Source organism: Echinops telfairi, unplaced genomic scaffold (assembly GCF_000313985.2).
Source record: "Echinops telfairi isolate 266 unplaced genomic scaffold, ASM31398v2 ScPeMD7_7405;HRSCAF=8443, whole genome shotgun sequence".
In the NCBI taxonomy this organism is placed as follows: Eukaryota; Metazoa; Chordata; class Mammalia; order Afrosoricida; family Tenrecidae; genus Echinops; species Echinops telfairi.
In genome coordinates, this window is record NW_022111305.1 from 5,296,426 (window position 1) to 5,307,462 (window position 11,037).

Here is an 11,037-nt window from a genome sequence, read left to right on the forward strand (position 1 = left end):
ATTTTATAAGGCTGTTTTATAATTAAATAAGATTAGCTATATGAGTGGACTTTAGAATTTCGTGGAAAACCCCATTATCTATTCATTCCATTTTTTCCCATATACTTTTTTAGTCCCCCACTTCTCTTACACACACGGACTGTTGGTAGAAAAATACCATTATCTGTTAATTCCATTTTACATGAACTTTTTGAAGAGCCCCCTTGAGTGTGTGTGTGTGTGTGTGCGCGCGCGCGCATGGGTTGAGTATCATGAGTAGAATATAAGGATTCAATAAATATTGTGTGTTGTCAAGTTGAATAGTAGCTATTCTTTTTAGTATTAACTATAACATAAAATTAAAACACAGTATTGCAAAATTATTTGCCAATATCTGTTATCTTTGTATGGTTAGAAAGGTACCAAATTGTATAATCACACATATTGAGTCAGATTTTCTAAACAGATTTCTAAGTAAAGCATAATTGAAGAAGCAGTTCAAATTTTTTCACCATGAAAGTATTTATTTTATTAACAAGTGCCTGAAGATTTCTCTGTAGAATCAAGTCCAAACACCTTACACACACATAACATACAAATAAGTAGGTTACAGACTTAAGAATGCAATGTGTTCATGAAACAAGATAAAACAGGTGAATCTAGTCATGCAACTAGAACAAATGGATTGAGAGACTCATTTTATTTTATTCCAAAGTTTCTTCTCCCAACTAAGGTGTATGGGCATGAAGAACGAGTGATTTTTAAATCTCCTATAAATTGGTCAATGTCTTCCAAATAGAATTTAGCAGTTGTCCTTCTTCCAAGTGTTTCCCAAAGCGGGTGACACTGCTCCTGCAGTGGCGCTGGAACAATCCCGGGGGGCTGCAAAAACAGTGAGCTATGCAATCCTGGGTGGTGGGCTCCACTGTAAAGTTTTCAGTTGCCAGGGCATGCCGAGTGACTTTTTTTTTTTTTCCGAAAAAGGGGTAGTAGGCCAAATAAGTTTGGGAACCTCTGTCGAGAGCATGAGAGAACAAGTTTGTTTGCTTTCTGGGTTTTTTTTCCCTCTTTCTTCCTTTTACTGGCTAAATTAAAAGATTTAATAATGGGTTCATTCATGCATTTATTCACTCAACAAATAATTATTGATTACTAGACAGAAGCACATAACACAGAGAGCTTGTTTTCAAGTAGAAATAACCATAGAATGGACATGCGTGTAAGTATTATATGTTAAAACGCCCAACCCAGTGCCTTGCAGTGAGAAGGTGCTGGGTAAAGGGGTTCTTTTTTATGTAATTCTATGTTTTATTATTTTTTAAAGACTAAATATACAGAAGTGGTGTTCACTGCTCTGCTTGTGTCATCTCAGTATTGCTGCTGCAGAGACCCGAGGTTAAGGGAGCTGCCAGCATTTACCCAGGATGCTGTGGCTGTGAGGGGTTGGGCTGATGTCGACTTACATACAGTAACACCATATGATAGAGGAGACTGGCTCTCAGGTTGTCTTTATAGAAGAGTCCTGGTGGCACAATAATTAAACGTGTTCAGCTGCTAACCGAAAACGCTAAGTGGTTGGCATCCATCAGCTGCTCCAGCCCCTGGTGGCTCCTGAATCCACCAGCCATCCTGAACCCCTCAGCCACTCCTCAGGAGAAAGATGTATGCTGTAGTTGTTTGAAAAGGTTTGCAGCTTTGTAAACTCTAGAAGGTTTGCGATCTTTATAGGAGCAAACTAATTGGTTTTTAATCTTTAGAGAGGCAAATCTCCAGGTCTTTTCCCTGCAGAGCCACTCGATGGGTTTGAACCACTGACCTTGTCATCAAGGGACCAAGGATTAACCTACTAGACCACCAGGGCTCAGCTTCTATCCCCAGAGAAACGTAAACCAGAAAAGGGATTGCAGCGATCAGTGCCACCATCAAAGACTTGAAAGATGCAGGGGTGGTGATTCCTACCATGATAGCCCTTATTCCACATTTCAGGGATCCAATATGGGGGTTCTTCCAGTTAAAGTATGGTAAGGAACTCCCCAGGAGGCCATAGGTGCAGACTGGGAGAAAGGAGGTAATGTGACAGGAGTGGAGACTGTGGGCATTTGGGCCACTTCTTCATGCAGCTTACTTGTCCCTTCAGGTCCTGCTTAGGGACTGCTTAGCTCCCTCATTCATCTCAGGGCCAGGCTTTATAAAAAAAATCTCGTAAGACTCTTTTCCTAGGACTTGTCTCTAACTTCCACCACACACCAGGGCTTTCCCCCTTCTTGGTAGAATGCACTTAAAAGTATAAATCTCTTCTCGTTCATCTTTGTTGTGCCTTTGGTGGTGGGGGGCAGGAGGGGGACTTATTATCTACTATCTTCAATTGCATTTACTTTTGTAGTGTGTTTATTGTTTCCTTTTCATCTCCCCCTGTTGGACTGTAAGGTCTACAAAGGAAGCCATCTTTAAAAAGACAAAACAAAAATCCTTCACAACTCAAAGATTCTATGTATTTTATTCATTTTTCGCTCCGTCCGAGCCCTTGCCTTTGCCAAATAGACAACAAATTAGGACAAACAAGAGGGCAAGAACAGCAAACATTTTTATGTTATTTATACTAAATCTTCTTAGATTAAATCCAGTTTAGGTGTATGTATGCCTGAAAGCAGAAAAAAGCAAACAAATAACAACATGCATCTTAAAGAGCCTCGCTTAGATGTTCATTATTCCTACTGATCCTAGCTACAGAACAATGACAATACTTAATTAGCTTAATCGTATACTGTGTTGTTCTGTTGGCTGTTTTACTCTGATTTTCCAAGGGCCACTCTGTTTGCTCAATGAGACACTGTCAGAAATGGATGGTCTCGGTATGATGCAGGTATCTGGATCCATGGACCTCTTCTAACTATGCCTCCTTGTGTTGGTAGAGCCCTTAATTCAGTATCTTTAGAAACCTAGCATTTGTACAACTCAAACTCCTTAATAGTTTTCTAAAATGAACAGTACATATATTTAGCCATCTTTGCAAATCTGGCTTCGAAAACATTCCTGAGTAGGGCATCAACCACATTGCCAATATGTTTTGAAAGAGTCTTTAGAAAATATCAATTCTATAATTCCTTTTAGTGGTTAACATTGAAGGAAGCGTGTACGTTTTATCTCAGGCTTCAAAGCTGCAGAAAGAGTTCGGAGGTACAGTTTGGTTGGCAGCCAGTCCTTAGGGTTAATGCTTAATTCTTTGAACCAAAGACATGCCACAAAACTATCTCCACTGAATGAGCTAGGATGATTAAGGACTTGCATTGAAAGCTAGAAGATGATCTCATTTCGATCCAGAAATTCTGTGTAAATATGTATATATTTTTAACAGACTTACTAAATAAGTTTCTAATGCAAAAGGACAAATGAAAAAAATTGAAAACATTTAAAAAATAAACCATGTTTGGAAATGTAAGGAGTTGAAAGTAGTTCTAAAAAAATTGTGGAATTGAAAAGAACTTTTCAGAATAATCTAAAGAGGTAAAAACGATAAACTTGTGAAACATGAGATTGCTCTAGTCAAAAGTTGTTGAATCATTTTCCCCCTTAGATGAACAGTGCAGCTCACACAACTTGAAAACCAACGACAGCAGACCGAAAACTGCAGAACTGGTGAGAATCTTTGTGTAAATAGATGGGATATGTATAATGTTCTATTAACCTCGGTTTTAGCTTCTTAATAACAGATTTTACTTAGTAATAAAGGTATTACTGATAACGTCCTATAAACTCTCATGGCCGGAAACTGGAGGCTCCTACTTGTGGCTTGTAGAATTTGAAGAGGGGGGTGGAAGAAGAAAAGTTTCCGAGAAATGATTGGAGTAGAAAGCCTTTGGTAGCCTTCATTTTTGCATCTTTGACTTTGAGGAAAACAGAGTGTCAGGGGCTTCAAGGTTAGGGTTTTCTCGGTGCCTGTTAAGGGCGTCCCTCTAGCTATTTTGTAAGGGTAACCTTTTTGGCTGGTCGTAAAATCAGATAGGTGTTCTTCGACAAATTTTATATCACAAGCTCATTTTCCATCTGACAATTATACATTCATTTGACCCAAAAAAATCACTTTCATCAAGTCAGTGTTTACTCATAGCAACTCTATAAGAAGGGAGAACTGGCCCTGTGAGATTCCGAGACTGTAATTCTTTATGGGAGCAGAAAATCTACACTGGCCCTCACCCCTTGTCTTTCTCCCAAGTAGTGGCTGGTGGTTTAGAACTGATGACCTTGTGGATCGAATCCAACTATGTAAGCACTACACCCCCAGGCCTCCTTGTATTGTAATAAATATGCCAAAAATATACATATATGTATATGTATGAGTACATGCACATATGCTTTCTGGGTAAAAATAAAAGTATTTTTAGTTTTAGATACACTTGCAAAGGCTTCATTTTATTGGTATAAATACTTTTGTGTATGTCTTTAGTGCAAAGAATTAAGGCAAGCCTAATAACTAGAATGAAGAATGATTTCATAGTGTTAAGATTTAGAGAGGGATAAAAAGTAGAATCACTGAAAATCTTTTCCCAATTCTTAACTCTTCCATAATGCCTATTAAAATTCTTGCAAAATTATTAAGCACATTTCTTTCCTTTCTTGTGAAGCACTATCTTCAAAATATTCCTATTAAAATTCATATACTTCCTTGATAGGATAGCCTAATAACTCAGTATTCATATTCATGTTACTAACCACATTACAGTGTTTATGTTGATTTACCTTAAAAATTACTTTAACTTGGCAGAAACAGCAGTTAGTCAGAAAATATGTGGTGATTTTGATGTTGGAGAGCTTTGAGGGACAACAGGAGGGTGGAAATCTGGATGGCAGAAGTTCCTAGAGATAATAAGAGAAGAAAAGGGGGGGGGGCGGGGCGGGGAGGGGGGGCATTAAAAACAATGTGTTTTGGAAAGGGGGCATATCAAAGACAAAATTCAGAAAATACATTAGTCAGTCTAACATTTTAACTAGGGACAAGGGCTAACATTGCTGCACCAAGCCTAAGTCTCACTTTTTAAGCTAAGATATTTCAGATACAATTTTGATCAAAATATTATGTGGTGCATGAAAGAATGAACATAATTACTGTAACTTTTTCTGTGTTTAATAACATGACAATAATATTAAGATATTAGTATTTTATTTGCAATTACCTTTTCTAGTAGCTAATGAAGTTAAATAAGTAAATAGTTAAACAGATGTTTTCTTAGACTCACTAAATTAATCAAAGTTCCCTACTTCCTCTGCAAAACATAATGACACCCCCCCCCAAAAAAAAAAAACAACCAAAAAAAGCCCCGTAATGACCCAAGGCTGCAGAGACTTTACTAGAACTAGTCGGCTTCTTTCCAGTGCACCCTCATATTTCTACTCCTGCCAGTCAGAGTTGAGCATTTGCCAAAAGTGCTTGTTTCCCAACCAGTTTATACCAGTTTTTATTGTAATTATGTAATTGCATTAAATGTACATAAAGTGATGAAATAAAAGTTGGGAGAGAAAATTGTTGTTTCTAGGAAAACAAAGTTAAAAATGCAGACCATTTTGAAAATATGACCTTTGAAATGCTTTCAAATTATGTGTGCATGAAAATTTGCAAAGGATTATGAAGAAAGCAAACAAAAGTTCTATACATTTTCATAATGTTTTGTTAGTGTTTCAAGTTCTTTCTCTTTAGTGAAACCAAAATGAGCAATCTCAGAGATGTACTAGGGATATGATCTCTAGGAGCAGAATATAATCTAATGGATACAGTTTGAATCGGTAAACCTGTATTTTCAATCCTTGATTCTACATGAAAGAAATTGCAGAAGAAAATGCATTTATGTATTTCATGTTACTATGTTTAGAATATGTTATGGTAACACTTTAAGAGGCAACTTTACTATTTTGAATTTGTTTATTAATGAACGCTATTTGCATCAAACTGTTAGTTTACATGACAATTTTTTTTCATTACATAAACTTTATTGGATTTGATCAAAGCATCACAGAAAGTCTAAAGGAACAACTAGACTGTAGCTGGACACCTCTTAGAGCTTACTCATCAGCCTGCTGAATCGTTCCTTTATCATAAACATAGATACCATCCTCAAACTTCCAGATATCCTTGTTTTTAACTGTTGTGGCTTGCTGGATTAAAGCAGCTGAATTTGATACAAGCTCAATGGCGTTTCCTTGGAGAATTAACTCATCTTTCTGGGCTTGAGAAAGGGAACAGGCAACACCTGTCCTCATGCGAACCCTCCGGATGTATTTTTCACCCAAGAAGTTACGGATTTCCACAAGAGACCCATTCTCCTGAATAAGCACGTTGCTGGGAAGTGGGCACACACAGACCTCGTCTCCTATCGGAAGCCAGTGTCACACCCGTGATCATGTTCTGTAAGTGACTACAGACGCTAACCAGTTCCTATTTCCCCACCATTTGTCAACTCGAAGCCTCTTCTTCTTCCCGAGGAGGCTGAGTTCTACGTAGATGTGATTGAAGTCCCTCCGCAGGGTTCCTCTGGGGCCCTTCACGATGACCTATTGTGTGCCCCTTCAGGGAAATGTCCACATTCTCTGGAATGCGGACAGTCTGGTTGCTGAGAATGGTCTTCATTCTCGCAGTAGATACGGCAGCGAGCACATGACATAATTTTTATGATGCCTAATTCCAAGCATGCAGTGCCAGTGATTGCTGTAACATTTAGTGAGCTTATTTATAACTATCCAGTGTTCTGAAGGTATTAGATTAATTCGGTCTAAAAAAAGACCAGGTTATTTATTTGCAGCTTTTCCTAAAATCAGGGTCGGTTTACAATACATGGTATGTTCCGGTTTAAAGGATGAGATGGTCATGCTTTGGGAGTTGTGGGGCTGTCTGTACTTAAACTATACACCATGGGTTTGTCCTAGTTGCTGTCCATTGTTGTCCATTGTTGCAGCCGCAGCGTCCTTCCATCCTGTTAAGGGGCTCTCAGCGAAAATAGAGACTCTCCACAAGCTGGAATGACGCTGCAACAATGGGCTCAAGTCAAACAGCAAAATGAGGATGGCACCAGACAGGGCAGCCTTCTGTTGTGTTGTGCACCCATCACTGTGAGCGGAAACCATCTAGACTGCAACTAAACCTAACAGCTAAACCAACTAAACCTAACAGCTAAACCAACTAAACCTAACAACAACACACTGTAAGGGACTAAATGTGTGTGGTATTTCTGTGGTAGCAGCACTGGATAATAGGCTAGTTTAGCAACAGACAGCCCTACAATGCCTGGGCACTGCCATTAGAACACTTCTTCCTCTTTTTTACTGCCCCCTCTACTTTATCAAGGGACCCCTGGTGACATAGTGGATATGTGTTGGACTGCAATCGACAAGATCAGCGGTTCAAAACCATGAGCAGCCCCAAAGGAGAAAGACAAGGATTTCTATTTTGAAAACAGAGGTTTGGAAAGTCATGAGGCAGTTCTACTCTGCCCTGTAGGGTCACTATGAGTCAGCATTGCTTTCCTCCGCCCCTACTTTATCAAGCATGAGGATCTTTCCCGGAGTCTGGTCTTCCCTGATAACATATCCAAAGTAGGTGAGACAAAGGCTCTCCATCCTTACCTCTCAGGAGTATTCTAGCAGTAATCCTTTTTTTTTTTCCAAACATTTTATTAGGGGCTCATACAACTGTTAGCGCAATCCATACACACATCAATTGTGTAAAGCGCATTTGTACATCATTCTCAAAACATTTTCTCTCCACTTAAACCCCCGACATTAGGTCCTCATTTTTCCCCTCCCTCCCCGCTCTCCCCTCCCACATGTGCCCTTGATAGTTTATAAATGGGTATTTTGTCATATCTTGCCCTGTCCGACGTCTCCCCCAGGAAGAAGGTCACATATAGTTCCTTGTAATCGGTTCCCTCTTTCCTACCCATTCTCCCTTTACCCTCCCTGTTTCACCACTCACATCACTGGTTCTGTAGGGCTCATCCGCCCTGGATTCCCTGGATTTTCAGTTCCTATCTGTACCAGTGTACATCCTCTGGTCTAGCCAGACTTGCAAGGTCGAATTCGAGTCATGGTAGTGGGAGCAGTACTCCTTCTAAGACAGCTCTGTTTGTTCTGGCAGCCAATGGTACTTTCAATATTGTTTGTCAGCACCATAATTCAAATGTCTCGACTCCTTTTCAATCTTCCATATTAAAGGTCCAACTTCCATGTGCACATGACACAATTGAAAATCCCCTGGCTACAGGTAGATGCACCATAGTCCTTAAAGTAATGCCTTTGCTGGTCGACCCTTTAAAGAGGTCTGTGCTGCAGCTTTGTTTCCATGAGCATTCATTGTGGATGTAAGCAAGATGAAATCCCTGACTTCCATCTTTGCTCTGTTTATCATGCTGTTGGCTCTTTTTCCAGTTTTGAGGATGTTTTTTGCTTTCTTGGCATTAAGCTGTAATCCATATAGAAGGTTGCAATTCTCATAGCTTAGGGGACTGGAAGTCTGAATTTGGAGTACCAGCTCTCCGGGAAGGCAGAATACTGTGTTAGCTTTGGGAAAAAAATCTTTGTTATCAATCTTGCCTAGTAGAGGAACCCTGAGTCTAAAGCATAGGTTCCCAAATTTATTTGGCCTTCTGCCCACTTCTCGGGGTGAAAAATTACTGAGTCTCCCTGGCAATAACTTTTCTGCAATAGCCCATACTACAGGTATTTGCCTTTAATATTTTGATTTTTTCATAAAATGTAAGTATCAGTTTTTGTATCCCTACTGAATCATCCAGCATACCCAGGGGGGGGTGCTGCATATTTGGGGAAACATTGGAGAGGATGCACTTTGGGCCTGACTCGGACTTTTCTTTCTTGGTGACAGTAGGCCCTTCACGTCTACTCACGTCTCTCCTTTTATCTTTTGTAAAGTAAAAGTTACTGCAGGTCGCATGCCAGGAAAAGTCCCTTTACATTGGACAAGTACAAATGTTCCATCCCACCCTAAACTCCTTACAACCGATTGGCTGATCTGATCAGATCACAGGGGATGATTGCATCATTACGTAACTGCCAGAACACTGGGAATTATAGCCCTGTCAGCTCAATACATATTTTGGGGAAACTGATTTAACCCACAACTGGTCATAAGGTCAATGGCTTCCAGAGAAAGATAGTCTCTAAGCCAAAGATAGTGTCACTAATTCTTGATGGAAAGTAGAAAATAATGATAATGAAAAAATTTTTAATGTATTAAAATGTATTAAAGCTATTCTTTATTAAGCATGTCCATTTTAATGCAATTTTGGGTGTGAAGTTAAGATCCAAAACTCCCAACCAAACTCACTTGTCGATGAGTTGATTCCACCTCATAATGACCCTATAGGATAGTTAGAACTGTTCTTGTGGATTTTTAACTCTCTGTGTTAGGCAGGGTTCTCCAGAGAAACAAAACCAGGATACTTGTGATTTTATATATATATATGTGGGTTTATACAGTGAGAAGGAATATAAAAGCTAGTTAGTCCACGCAGCTATACAGAGGGTCCAGTTCAACTCACTCCCGTGGAATAGTTAATATACTGGAAATCCTTCAACTCACGGGCTGCCAAGTTTAAGGTCATGGAAGCAGACAGCAGAGTCCTCTTTTTGGCAAGGCAAGCAGTCTCCCCACAGGCAGCAAGCAGCAGGGTGGGCCACTAACAATCAGTAGCTCCAGAGCTTAGCGGAGCAGGCCCGGATGGGACATCAAACCATAAGCAATACAAAGTGACAGGATCCACTTGTCTCAAGTTCAAGTGATGTTTCGAAGGAGCCTCAAGTTCTAGCAACATACACCAAATATTTCTGTTATAAGCTAAGAACCTAGTTAAAAATCAGTGGATAGAAGCTAGGCTAGTAATTGTTCAGAGTTTTCTTATGATTAATTGTGTTTAACATAGTTTATCATACACCTGGGAACAATAAAAATTAATGCCAATGCCAAAACAAAACAATCACAACCGTGGCAATTAGATGGGCAAGAGATTCTACAGTAGTTCATTCCTTATTATTGTTACATAACCACTGTAGAAGTATGACTTTATAAAAATCACTTTGTATTACATAAGGAGCCCTGGTACCTACTTTGTCCCATAGGGTCACTATAAAATTTCTGTAAGTCGGAATTGACCTGATAATAGTGGGCTTGGTTTTAATCTATATGTTAAACATTCATAAAAATTAACATTTTTCTAGATGATTTATAAGTATTAACTCATTTAAGTCCCATAACAAAAGTGGAATAGTTTCCAACTTTTTTTAAAATTAAAAGATCATTTTATTGGTGACTCTTGCAATACTTGTTACAGTCCATACATCGGTTGCATCAGGCATGTTCGTATGTATGTTGCCTTCATTCTTTTCTAGACATTTACTTTCTATTAAGTCCTTAGTATCAGCGCCTCTATTTTTTAGTTCACAGTATTTTTACCAAATAGAAAAACCAAAACAACCCGCGGCTGTTGAGTCAATGCTGACGCAGAAACACCCCTGAGGGTTTCCAAGACAGCAAGTGTTTAGGGTTTACAAGTCAGCAAGCGTTTACCGGAGAGGAAAGCTGACGTGGAGCTGGGGTGGTTTCGAATGCCGACCTTGTGTAACCACTCAACTGAAAATAATAAATCAATAAAAACTTTATTGCCATAAAGTCAATGTTGGCTCCCAGTGACCCTACAGGATAGGGTAGAACTGCCCTTGCAAGTTTCTGAGGCTGTAACTATTTACTTGAGTAGAAAGCCCAATCTTTCTCCCCCAGAGTGACTGATGGTTTTGAATTGCTGACCTTGTGGATTACAGCCCAATGCATAACCACTTTGCCACCAGGGCTTGTGATAGTCCCTATCTTATAGACGAGATTCACTAACTTCTTGGAGGCCACACAGATGGTGAATGCTCCGAGTCCCTGCTCCTAGCATCTATGTACTGCCAACTCTCTCCTACTGTGTGGTCCTTACTGACGCAAATGAGACGTGTGTTGTCTTGATATCACCTCCATACTTACACAGTTAGGACCATGGAAAGCCCTGGTGGTGTTTA

At 39.5% G+C, this 11,037-nt stretch overlaps 1 long non-coding RNA gene and 1 pseudogene across 1 annotated transcript in view; one reads left to right on the forward strand and one right to left on the reverse strand.

Moving 5' to 3' along the window:
- The window catches only part of LOC123522413, a 46,013-nt gene that overhangs the window by 8,596 nt on the left and 26,380 nt on the right, over nt 1–11,037 (forward strand). Inside the window, exon 2 of the long non-coding RNA XR_006680680.1 lies at nt 3,554–3,615. This is a non-coding gene — a long non-coding RNA (uncharacterized LOC123522413). The remainder of the gene's footprint in view (nt 1–3,553; nt 3,616–11,037) is intronic.
- Nucleotides 6,034–6,598, reverse strand: LOC101656508 (annotated as a pseudogene).